Source organism: Neodiprion lecontei, chromosome 1 (genome assembly GCF_021901455.1).
Source record: "Neodiprion lecontei isolate iyNeoLeco1 chromosome 1, iyNeoLeco1.1, whole genome shotgun sequence".
NCBI lineage: Eukaryota > Metazoa > Arthropoda > Insecta > Hymenoptera > Diprionidae > Neodiprion > Neodiprion lecontei.
In genome coordinates, this window is record NC_060260.1 from 41042380 (window position 1) to 41055003 (window position 12624).

The window sequence follows — 12624 nt, forward strand, 5'->3', positions numbered from 1 at the left end:
GATAATCATCATAATAGGAATAAGTATAATTAAGCGTAAAGAATATTGTACAACGCTACAGTATATGATATAGAACAATAGTTAGCACTAATATATTATACCTGGAAACATTTACCTTACTGCCGCCCTACAACTTACCCACATACCTGTCGTAATTAGCCGAATAACTGTGCAACTCTAAACACTTTAATCATACCTATTATATTCACGACCCTAGCTCTATCGTACAGAGCACAGAATATCCGAGTACACTTATTAATTAAACGTAACTAATTGAAAGAAAAAAGAATGATGAAAATTGATACCATTTATAACAAAAAAAAAAGAAGATAAATAAAAAAAAAAAAATACGCTTCTCGTATACGTCTTACACTTTTGTGAATATATTATTTATAGGACTTGTATGTATGTTATGCATATAAAATTTCTCCTTGAAAATTTTGAGATTACCAATGGTAATGTAAAAACTATACCTAGGCCTTATAGGTGAATAATAATTACGCAATCTGCAACGCTCTGATCATATTCCGTGCAAGCGATAGGTTAAGTGTAATTTACGTAACTTGATGGATTTTTTAATACCAAATTTCTTTCCTGTTTGATCGTTGATCGCCTCTCTTCCCCTTATTTGCCATATTTCTATCGAAAAAAAAAAGATTTACATTAGATATGCAAAAACGTAGAGCCTGCACGGAATGATCGAGTGCATCGTTTGATTCAAGAATGGGGAATATCTCTGTTACCTGTTGTTATGTAACGTAAGAGAATTCGACCTGCTGATCACTCCGTTCTCGTCGCATTGTAATACTAATTTTAAAAAATATTGTAAATACTCAAGAACCGATAACATTATAAATATAGGAAAATGATATGTTTACGGAACACGCAATATTAAAACAATGAATTGAAACGAAGAAGAAGAAGAAGAAGAAGAAGAAGAAGAAGAAGAAGAAGAAGAAGAAAAAATGAGTTGTAAATATAAACGGAAGATGTTTGTTAAATATAGAATATGTTACGTTTTTTAAACAACCCCGCCTTATGTTATTTTTTCCATCCCTCATTGCACCCGTTGATTTCATTTTTCCATTGCCCACTCGCACTCACAATTCCCAACATCATTTGTACGTCGAGTGAAAATAAATGTTCGCACAAACATAGCAAGAAACAGGTAGAAAAGTAAAATAGTAAGGAAAATTCTGCAATATTGTTGCAAAACATCGCACAACAGACGAGCTTACGTACAAGTTCCAAGTTCTATGACGGAAGCAGAATCGTTCGTTTGTCGACATTGGGTGTTATTTCACACGCGGCCGTCGAGGGTTCAACGGAAACTGGTAATTCTTCGTCGCCTCTATTTTTCGCTCTCACCTGATTTTTTCAACAATTTTTATTTTCTCTCCCCATCTCTTCCTTGCCAGTACCTTTACTCGGCGGAGTAAAGAGAAATCTTTCTTCTTCTCGCTCTTCGTTTTCATTGCGCCTTTTCACCCGGTGTACCGGCGTTCTGGCGTAAGGCCATAGCAAAGAACTACGAGGCAACTCGACTCGCGTATTCAAGTCGCTTCTTCGTATAACCTACGCGCATCGCCTTTCCTTTCCTTTCCTTTCTCGTATCTCACGCTCGGCAAGATATCTTCAAACGACCTTCTGCAAATGATTAATTTTTTTCCAATACCCCGTTTAAGGATAACTGTACAAATCTTTTCATTCCAAGGACCACTCGTTCTGTTTGACAGTGGGGAAAAAAGTGCTGGCTATGGGAAGACAGATAATGGCCCCCTTCGATTTCGCCGAACTTTTGCAGAGTGATTGTACACTAAAAATCATTTGACACGCGCTTCGAATTACTCTACCAAAGTTCTATAGTTTTCAAAATATTTACTTTTCAAGTTTCAAGCGCTCCTTAAGTTGGATAGTTTTTTCACCATTGAACGTGTATGTGGACGCGTATACACTGTATGTACGTGCTAGAAAAACTTATGCACCATTATTACACGATGGTGAAAAACCAAACACAAAATTTACAGGTATTCATAATATTTTTCATTGCACATGTGAGTACGATTCTGCCTTAAATTGTACAATATTGGAGAAATATAGTTCCGTTAATGTTCTTCTTGATAATATTCTGTTGAAATTTAAACAGGTCTTTTGTATACTTACCTGGAAGGTCGATCAGATCCCCTTTACCTGCGTTTCTATGTATAGTGCTTCACCACTGTGGTGGGGCTATACCGAAGGTCATTTTTGGCACACAGCTGTTCACGAGGTTATTTCAGTTTCAAACTTTAAACTGTACGGAACGTATTATGGAATCTACTGCAAAATTTCTTGGTGAAAATGTCGCGATACCGGGTCAATCCGGTTCTGTTTCTTTTGTTAATTACAATGTGGTGGAAGCGATACCGATTGTTGAAGACCAGAGCCAAGATGAACCTCGGGAGTTGACAGATTACCTCATAACACCGTGTTAAAAATATTATCTGTCGCGTGAGAGTAAAGTCATTTCAAATACAGTTTCTGATGGGATTTACGGAAGAAGAGGAATTGTATAAGCCCAACGAAATTATTGGAGAGCAAATTATGGATTTGGAGGAGAATCGTCAAACCAGGGGCAAATTTTCGAGTCCAACAAGCGTACCAGAAGAGTACACGGAGTGATGTTCCATTCGAAACAAAAGTGCGTTTCTACTGCACTTCTTCTTCATATTTTTTAGAATATTTCACAATATGCGCTATATTATATTTTTCTTTCCTATTATTTTGTGAAGTATGAATTTAAAAAGTGAGTTACTTGTCTGTCATAGGTCAGAATTGTAAGGCTGACAGAGCTGCATCCAGGTCGGTCCTTGAAATCAATTGCGCACTTGGCGACACGGAAACTGAAAAATCGAAGACAACTGCGAAAGTGGAAAATGCCGGTGGCGTCTGGCGAGAATGAGCTCGATAAATTAAAGATGATCGATGCGTGGGTGCTTGATCGTTTCACGGAGGCACGAAATTCTTTGAATAGAGTCACGACAAGACTCTCGACTGTCTCGGCAAATGGGTTATGGCTGCGTGGTTTCAACATAATACTAATCCCACATTCGTTAAGTTAGCACAGCCACTTAAAAATATCGAAATGGAGTCTTTTGGATAATTGGCCGTGAAAAAATCCATTTCTTAAAAATTTTTCTATCATGGCACGTGCGATACCAATTTATGACACACTAATGCGAACTGCTTGTTCGTATCTTTTTCACAGACCAAAGTTTAAAATGAGTGGATAACTTTCGATACTTGTTGTTAATTATTGTATATGATTGAAAATGCAATGTTCTTGTATTAAAAAGTCGGATATTTTTCATAAAGCAAATTTTGAAATGATTATATCCTGCATGTCGCAATTTCCCTCATATCCGTACATTACAAATTGCAACTCATACAATGTCTTGGTACCTTTGACTTATTACGACAGACTTTACTTCAAACTGAACTTTTGAATCTTTTATGACCTTTTTCGCATCTTTTTGAATAATCACGATTTATTTATCATCATCACGAGATTAAGATTATATATATTACGAGGCTCTCAATATATGTATGTAAAAATAACACACTTTGATGCAAAAATGTATTCGTAGGTGAGAAATTGTAGAATAATTTTACATTTTAAAAGAATTACGTTTTCCGTGCCAAAAACTTCACAATAAGTGTGCAAGTTTCTCTGATATAACTTCATGACATGGAAATTGTTACTAGGAATTTACCGCTAATTGGGCGCTGGTGATCAATTGTAGTCTTAATTCAGTTGGAATCCAAATTTATGAAAAAATTTTAGAGTTGCGCCTTCTTCACGCCGATTTAGCATAATCACACAAAAAATAACTATTAACGGTTGATCGTAGAGACTTGTAAAAAGTAGCGAAATTCTCGACTAATTAGCCGCTAATGACCCACGGAATTTCACTGCAGCCGGGATGTGAATTTAAAAAAGAAAACAACCGACGGCAGTGCTGACTTCTCTTGAGACCAGCACAACCATCTGCAAATTCTGCACGGAGGACTGATCGTGGAAAATTGTCAAAGGCACCATAGTTTGTCACTTATTAGCCGCTAGTGAGCCATGGACTTTTGAAATTTGTCCGGACCTGAATATTACAAAAAAAAAAAAAAAACCGCTGCCAGTACCGACTTCTTTCAAACACAGCGCAACCGTCTGTAAATTCCGCATGGGGAATTGATTGTAAGAAATTGGCTGGTGTAATAGTGAAGTATTCCTAAGAGCCAGTTCAATTCCCATGCGGTGTTGAGTTTTCTACTAAAAGATGTTAAACGTAAGTATCTCGAAGACTACAGAGTTGTGGGAGGGTAAGCCGAAAGACGTATCAAGTCATGTTAGTATAGAATCACCCAGCGAAAGCTCGGGCTAATCGAAGGTGGCCATCACCTACCTTCCCCTTGGGAGACTTTCCAATGAAATATGTACACCCGTTGGACCCAGACACACTGTCGAATTCATTCTGTCACCCATCTACTCTCAAAGGTCCCAGTCTCCGCTGATCTCGACATTGAAAAGGACAATAGTCCCAGTTCCTAGGTCCCGCATAACGTTCCCCTTCCGCCACGGGCTCTGATTTCGTTTTACAGAATTACGGTTCGCAGAACCACACGCACACCTGCGAATTCGAAAATGTAAAAAAAAAACTGCTGGGAAAATTTGTGACCTGGCACGAGGGTGAAAAATTTTGAATGAAACCGGAGGCGTCTCGTCGTTTGATAAAATTTTCATGGAACGACCGTAGATCTAGGCAGCATTGTGACGAACAGGTAAGTATTCGCTTCTATCCTGCAGCACACACCGAAGTTTCGTATAGGTATAGAGCACAAGGTAACCAAGGAATTCATACCCTGCAGCACCTATGGCACCACGGCTTGTGCGTAGTCACCGATATGTACATTGTACACGCACAAACACTCACACACGTTAAATTTATAATACACGTGTACACCTGTGCAAGGTACGAAGCTTCCCCGAAGCTTCTGCATCCCTGCACGCTGGGTACACGGATTATTCTCAGCGGGCATTGTCCTCCACCCGGGGCCACAAAGGACCTCCCGATCCTGAGACGCGACACGGGGTGATCCGTAGATGCGTGCGGGGCTGCCATGCGAACTCCGTTCGCAAACAGGTAGGACACCTTCTCTCATTTCACGCCGCGTTTACCTGGCTGAAGCAAGAATCGAGACTGACCCCGGGCGCGTCCCCTCATTCAGACGGGCATGTTATTTATTTTCTTTCGATGCCCGGGAATTCGGAAAATTTTTACTCTCGTGGGACGGTGTCCAAAATTAATGGTCAGAAGTCTTGGATCTTCCAAGAAGTTTGCTTTGGAAAAGGAGACGGTTTAATCTCACAATTTTAAGAGGATGAAAATAGGCTATTCATACGTCTATGATCACGGATGTCACGAGTAACGCATTCTACTCTACAAAATCGTGGAAGACATTCTTGGTACTGATCCTGAACTAAAGCGTATAAATACCACCTCGCACCGAAACGACTCTGAACATTCCAAGGCAGTCCATTCAAGCATACAGTACAGAAGGTCAGCGGTTTTTAAGAATTCAAATCTCCGTTCTGTGAGAGAGGTCAACCAGATTAAATTCTAGAGGAAGATCAACGGAAGAATCGAGATTCGTCTCGTTCTATCCGTGATACGGGAATCATGTCTTTTCCGATAAATTGTGCGACCTCCCGGGATCCGTAGACCCAGAAATGTTCGCAATGCCGTTTTGATGCCAACCGGCAATATCCATAAATCAACTTCACGATAAAATAAATGTAATATGTACTTTACCAAAAGTCATCTAGGCCGGTGCCTCCATATGCAAATGCAGCCACCATTCCTTTCGCCGCGAGAAGGAAAACTTGAAACTACGAGCTTTAAATCATTCCCAATGGATTTTATCAACCTCGGCCACGATTGTTACACTCCAAAATCGATTTCTCAACTTGTTCCGATCGAGCAAGTTCGAATTTACGTTGGAACACAATCATTTCTCGCATCATCTCGTCGGTACATCTTAAGCCTCCGGGCACTTAAAGTACTCTAAACCCTTGTAGGTGAGGTGAATATCAGCAATGTATACTTATTCGTAAGCTTACAGCCCAATGACTGCATAGGGCAGTAAACTCCGGTTAACGGCACAGCAATTAAAGATTTTTATTAAATATATTTACAGAATCCGATGGAGACGAAGAGCGTGCAGAGCGAAACAGACCCATTGGAACGGTTAAATTGTATCGTACAAAAGGCTTCAGGCACTTTTATTGACCAGACTAGCGATCGTAAAGTTGCCTGCAAACAGGCATATATTCACACGTACATAGGAATATAGACGTACTGCAATTATATTATTGTATGGGATCAGTTTAAGGGTGGCTTGTTAAAGGCCCGGGTCTTCCTGCAACCTTAAGGTTCGTACCGTCGTCTTCTCGCTGAACCTTTGTTAAATTTCAATTGTCGGTAACAAGGCTAAAAATAATGATATGCACGAAAGTATGGAAGTACCAATGTACGCTGCTGACAATGCCCTACCCAGTAAATAACCCCACGCTTATCCATCCAATCTCGCCAATCAGCTATGCATAAAAACTCGACTTGGGACGCAGATGTCCTTCGGAGAAGAGCTGCGAAATGGTAAAAATAGTAAAAAGATATATAAATACCTATAACTGGGGGTGCACGTTAACCAGGATTGTTTATTCCCTCGTGTTCCGAGAGAAAACACCATTTCGATTTTACGAAATTTGAGATCATTATATTTCTTCATCGAGACGTAAAAATTTCTGCATCCATATAGTTCTTGAGATACGATATACCGGAGTACATTCTCGTCTGTAACGTCGTGTAGCAGTTGGTAGATTACATTAGCTTTAAGCCCTCCGTACTTCTCCCTCCCGCCGTCCCGATGTCTGTCTCGTTCGTTTTCTGTCATCCTTTTCCTCCCCCTCTTCCCTGATATCTCTCTTTCGCTCTCTCCTACTGCTAGCTGTACTCTACACATAACGGCTATCGGGCAGCTGGTTGTTTTTGGCGTGGTGGCTCAGCGTTCCGTGCTAGCGGCTAAAACGATACCATCTCACTCCTGCACCAACCAGCCAGAGCTCCTAGCCTAGCACGAGTCACCACGCATAATACTCACGATTGTGTGCGCAGGCCTCGGAGGCTTTGGTATAGAGGTACGTACGTATGCAACGTCCATGCACGTGAAGAGCAGGTCTGAGTCCGTAAGAATACGGTAACATCTTCCCGTTTGAATCTCTCCAGTATTGGAAATTGTGGTATGATTAACATCGACACGCAGGTAGTCAGAAATCATTTACAAGCTGATGGACCCGTTGGGAATGCCAAGGAATGGTCTGGAGCTTGAACTGCAAAGAATCAGACCAAACCTCGGGTGAGATTGGCATGGGACAGATAAAATTAAGATTAAGAGAAATAACAACACCAATGCGCAAACCTTAAGATTCTGGTGAAACTGGGTGTGAGATTGCGTACTTGTCATTTGCATAGTCGAATCCAGAAACAAATACGTTGGGTGTGTCCGAGAATGGAGATAATTTCTTAGTGACTCTATTCGGACCAAAACGTTACGTGTAAAACAACTTCCGCCCCTTACCACACAACGGTCAGATTTAGTGGATAACGTGAGCGGTTTTTATTATACATCTTGAATTATCAGATTATCAGTTCATCGCTTGGGATACTGACATCCGCCTGGTAATTCTTACAATTATCACAAAAATTTTTATGTAGAGTGCATGTACATTCAATGATCGATTTACGGAGTATAGAATCAAATTTAATTTACTTGTAGTTCCTCGCGTGAGATTAAATTAGAGTACCTACCAGTATGAGGTAACTCGTACGAATGAGGGTAATACTGATTACAGTCAGGCTGCAATTAAGTCCTGAAAAAATTCGATTTCGCAAACTTGTGTGAGACAAACTTCTTCCAACAGAACCACTCATAGTTGCCATGTAGTACCTTAATACCAACGATTCTTGAAATGTGTAAAAATTTTGCAAAAAAATACAAAGGGCTTAGCCTTAGTTTGTGATCGCGATATCTCATAGATGACAAGAACTTTTTGTCTCAGAATCGATTCGTAAGAAGCTCCACTGACTACTTCGACCTTTATGAAGTCAAAAAACATCGTAAGATCATTGTGGGATAACTAGCTTCGAAAATGTGACGTGATTTTTCGAAAAATGATATTAAGGTTTTTTTATTTTTCTAGTCATAACCCGCAATCTTCGTGCTTTGGTCTCGGGATATACCGCAGTTTACTCTTCGGAATATTTAATTGAGAAACCGATATCTAATGGCATCATCTGTTGAGAACCTTACTCTTATTCCTATCCTATGCCAGTGTGTATGCAAAATATCAGTGTATGTATCTAATTTTATTCTGTTCTCATTACCGTGGTGTATCAATAAGCCACAGTTGAAATGTAAAATATTTGCCTTTCGTGTCGATGTATCGCTCTTTCGCCATGTCCACTGTCGTAATCTATTACTTTCATGTTTACCTTTTTCCTCTTTCACACTTGTCGTTTATCGCCATATTCGCAACCACCGACACTATAAGCTCAACGAAACATAGCACGTTATCTTGAAAGATAATTAATCTTTTCTGTGACCTCATATCGCATTGATCTCCGCCATCACTTCCTCAAACGCACAGGATTAAAACGTATCTCTACGAACTACCTGCAACGGATAGTGATTCCTACAACTTGGACTTGACGCATCGTGCGACTTGTTTGTTTCCATTGTGCAATTGGACACGACAATCTTCATCCAATTCATTGGTGTCACAACTGATTTTAACGTATCGTAAAATATCTTGTTATCGTTCATCTGACAAATCAAATTTGGCAATTGAAACTGTGAGTGGTGGGAGAACACGAGTTTTTTGAATTCCCTAAAGTATGAAATCACCTAGTTACGACGCGCCGTACAATCGACAATCAAATCAAGATCAGTGTGTCTACGTATAGTTATCGGAGGTCACCAGTGTGACTGCAGGCGAGTATAAGTACAGATGCTACAAAATCGCGGGGTTCATCGATGCCGATGCATCTCGCGCGTGGACGCGCGTGTCTCGGCGATCTTCCGAACAGTGGCACCCGGCGTAATGAAGCACGAACTCTCCTCCTCTCCTTGGGATACTACGGTACCGTGCTATTACTGGGATGATAATGGCAGGACATCTCTCTGCGAGCTTCTTCAGAAGCCAGGGGAGAATCGTGGTAGCTCTGGTTCACTCCAATACTTGCTCTGTCCTTCTCTCCCTTGTTGCAGATTCTCCCGTTCGTCGAACGTCCCTCAAACATGCCGCTTCCACCACTTCGAAAGGACACACATGTTTCAGTACCTCTTTGGATGATATTGCATTCCTGCCGAAGCCGCAAGACAATGGAATGAAAAATATTATGAAAGCACCTTATTGTATCCTGTAATTTGACGTTAAAAGTCGCTTGTGAATCTTACCATTCCTATCGTATTTTAACACTGGATGAGTCACGTGAACGCTGTGAACCGCTCCCAGACCTTCGAAGAGCAAGATTTTACTTACTTCAAGAGTGCAGATGTTTTCACACAAATTACTAAAATTTTTGTGCGAACGCAAAAATTGTACGAGATTGCGAAAAGTGTTAATATTACGTCTTCGAAGAGTTCACAGAGCATTTTAACAGATGAAAAGGATTTCATTTTCTGATGTACTGTATATACCTAAGCTATTCAAGTCCTTGAATATCATTATTTCAGCAGAGGAAAAGCATGAGAAAATCGGTAGGTACCATCGATCACGCCTTAGTAAACATGGGATTGATTATGACCAGTTTACGGTCAAAACGTCACACCGAATCCATGTCAGATAGCATCGTACCAATCAGAATCAATCTCATGGAACGTACATCTAACTTAATTGAAAAATGGCGAGTTATTGAACTCCGCAAAAATAACCTCTTCCTAAAGATTACAAAAAGATGTCAGTCGCCTGTAAATCACGGATCGCGCTATGGATGAAACACTGCAGCAAATATCGACTGTGATTGTTAATATATGTTCGATCACAGCTTATTTTATCTCATAGTTGTTTGAACTTTCAAGTACAACGTTCGACCAAGATACACTGTTCCGTGCCAGATGATTCCCGCGGTCGTACTCGAGTTTTCATTCCACAGCAAAAGCGGTACATTTTATAATTGCAGTTATACTGAGCAACTCTTGTCAATCAGTATGGAAAATTGATACGTAATTTTCAATAATATTCTGCAGTTTGTCGAAAGTTTAATACGAAGCTTTATCGTTTTTCATAATAATTCGAAAAAGGAACAAGCGATGCACTGAAAAGTTTTTAACCAAGTAAGCCCCGGAAACAGTGACTTGAGATCGTTCGATCGAACCCAACCGAGTATAGGTGTGCTCTTGTTGTCCATTGGCCTGTTTTTGCAGGGACTACCGTGGACAGTCTTCAATTCACCGAGCTTTCCTGGCCCTCGAAGATATAACACGAGTTCGGAGGATCAGGTATTTGAAGCATCGTGTGTGTTCCGGAGTGAGCCGGAGCAACGAAGAGCCACCATATAATTATAGGATGGAGAGAGGATAGAGAGAAGGAGCCTCGTCATCGGAATTACGGGCTCATTTTTGTTACTCTACACTCCTACTACTCCCTACACCGGGTCCGGGTCTGGGCCAAATGAAGATCTCCCGAAGGCGGGCCGTGGCAATCGCGTGCTGTGCTCACCGAAGTCTGGATCGAGCCGAGTACCGTGCAGACTCGCTGCACACGAGCAGCCACAGAGCTCGGAGATGAAACTGCGGGCTTCTTTTTACCCCGACCTCACCAAGATTGAGGCCCGTCTCGTTCTTTTCCGAGAAACCACAAACACGCGTGTCTCGCCCCGCCTTAATTCCAACGAAAACCGATCTCCGGGCCTCGGATACGCCTGATCAGCAATTCGCGGCACAATGCTACAATAGAGCTTCTTCCTTCTCCCTGCCTTCTCGCCTTACTCCTTCGATATGAAAAAAATTTGGTGATGAAGAAAGGTTACCGGGCAATCGATTAGGAGCAGCATGCATTGCCACGCATATAGTGGGAATAAAGAAGGCAAGGACGAGGAACGCTCGTCTCTCGTAAAAAGAACCAGTTTCTTGAAAAAATCAGAAGCACTTTTCTCCGCCGTGATTGACTCCAGCGGCATTACGACGTTGAGAATAGCTGAACATTTGTAAGGAAAACAAAAAAATGTTACGGGCTGGAAGAAAAAAGATTATTTAGTTGTAAGAACATTAGGGATTTCCCGATTTCTCTACTAATCGTCGTCTGTTTTCAGCAAATCGTACCAATTCAAAAAAATCAAATCACCTTCGTATCTCTGGCAAGACGTAGGAACAATTCGTTTTGAATCGATATTCCAAAAATGTCGCGTAATCGACCGGTACCTCGATTATCAGAAAGAACGAAAAACATTGAGGAAGAGAATATCCATGATGGATCCTCCCTTCCCGCTCCCCAACCTGCAGTATACCTCCGAATCTTTGGCGGGGTTCGGGTTAGCCCAGGATAGACCCCAGGGGGAGGCTGATTGCCGCGGAGGCGGAGGCGGCCCCCGAGAAGGAATCCATAAGCCCCGGTCGTTTTGGGTGGGAGTTTTTTTCCCTCTTTCTCAAAGGATGTTCAACAGAATACCGCCGAGAGCTCCGCCGTGCCGTCTTCTTATAACGCGGACACAAAGAGACCCGTGTCTGGCAGCCGTCGCCTACCTGAGTTTCCAGCACAAGACCTTGGGACCCTTCGGCCCTTGGGCCTGTCCCGTCCAGGAGGTGATCGGCTCCGATCTTCTCCATCGTAATCGCGCTTTTCCCCTCTCACCTTCTAAATCCAGCTGCTCCAGAACTACACCTACAGAAGAACCAGAAACTCGAGCCTCGTCTGCGACAAGTTGGTATGCAGCAATCCTTGAGGAATTCGCCTGGGTGCACCGACTATGGAGTGACTTTATGCATGGTGTGCGTAATATGCTCGAGTATTGAGATTCATCGCCGCATGCGGGGCTTTCATCGCAGTTTTTGTTGACGATCGTGCCTGCAGAGTCCTTCAAATTTTGATTCAACTTTTTTCTAGCTTCTGCATTCCACGATCAATAATACCTGTACCTAGCCACTCGACGGGTAAAGATAAGAATCTGTCAGTGATTTTGTTCATCCTTCAGCGAAATTCCATTTTTGGACGTATCGAAACCGTCGATAAAAAAACGGAAACTCTTCTCGCGCCACCATGTAATTCGATATTTTTAGTATATTCAAGTGCAGCAATCCCAACTGAATTCTGAGATAGTCTCATTTACACGATATCCTCCATATACGATACGTTTTTAGTTTACAGGAAGAAAATCGAGCATGACCGTGAACCTATCTGCTGTACGTACGAGTATGTCAACGGTGGAGTGCCGCCGAGAAGCATTCTCATCCCGTGGTGTGAGGCGCTAGATCCAGACGGCGACGAGTTGGCTGCGTGAATCTTCGCAGACTACCGAGTCCGAGATGGTAAAACAC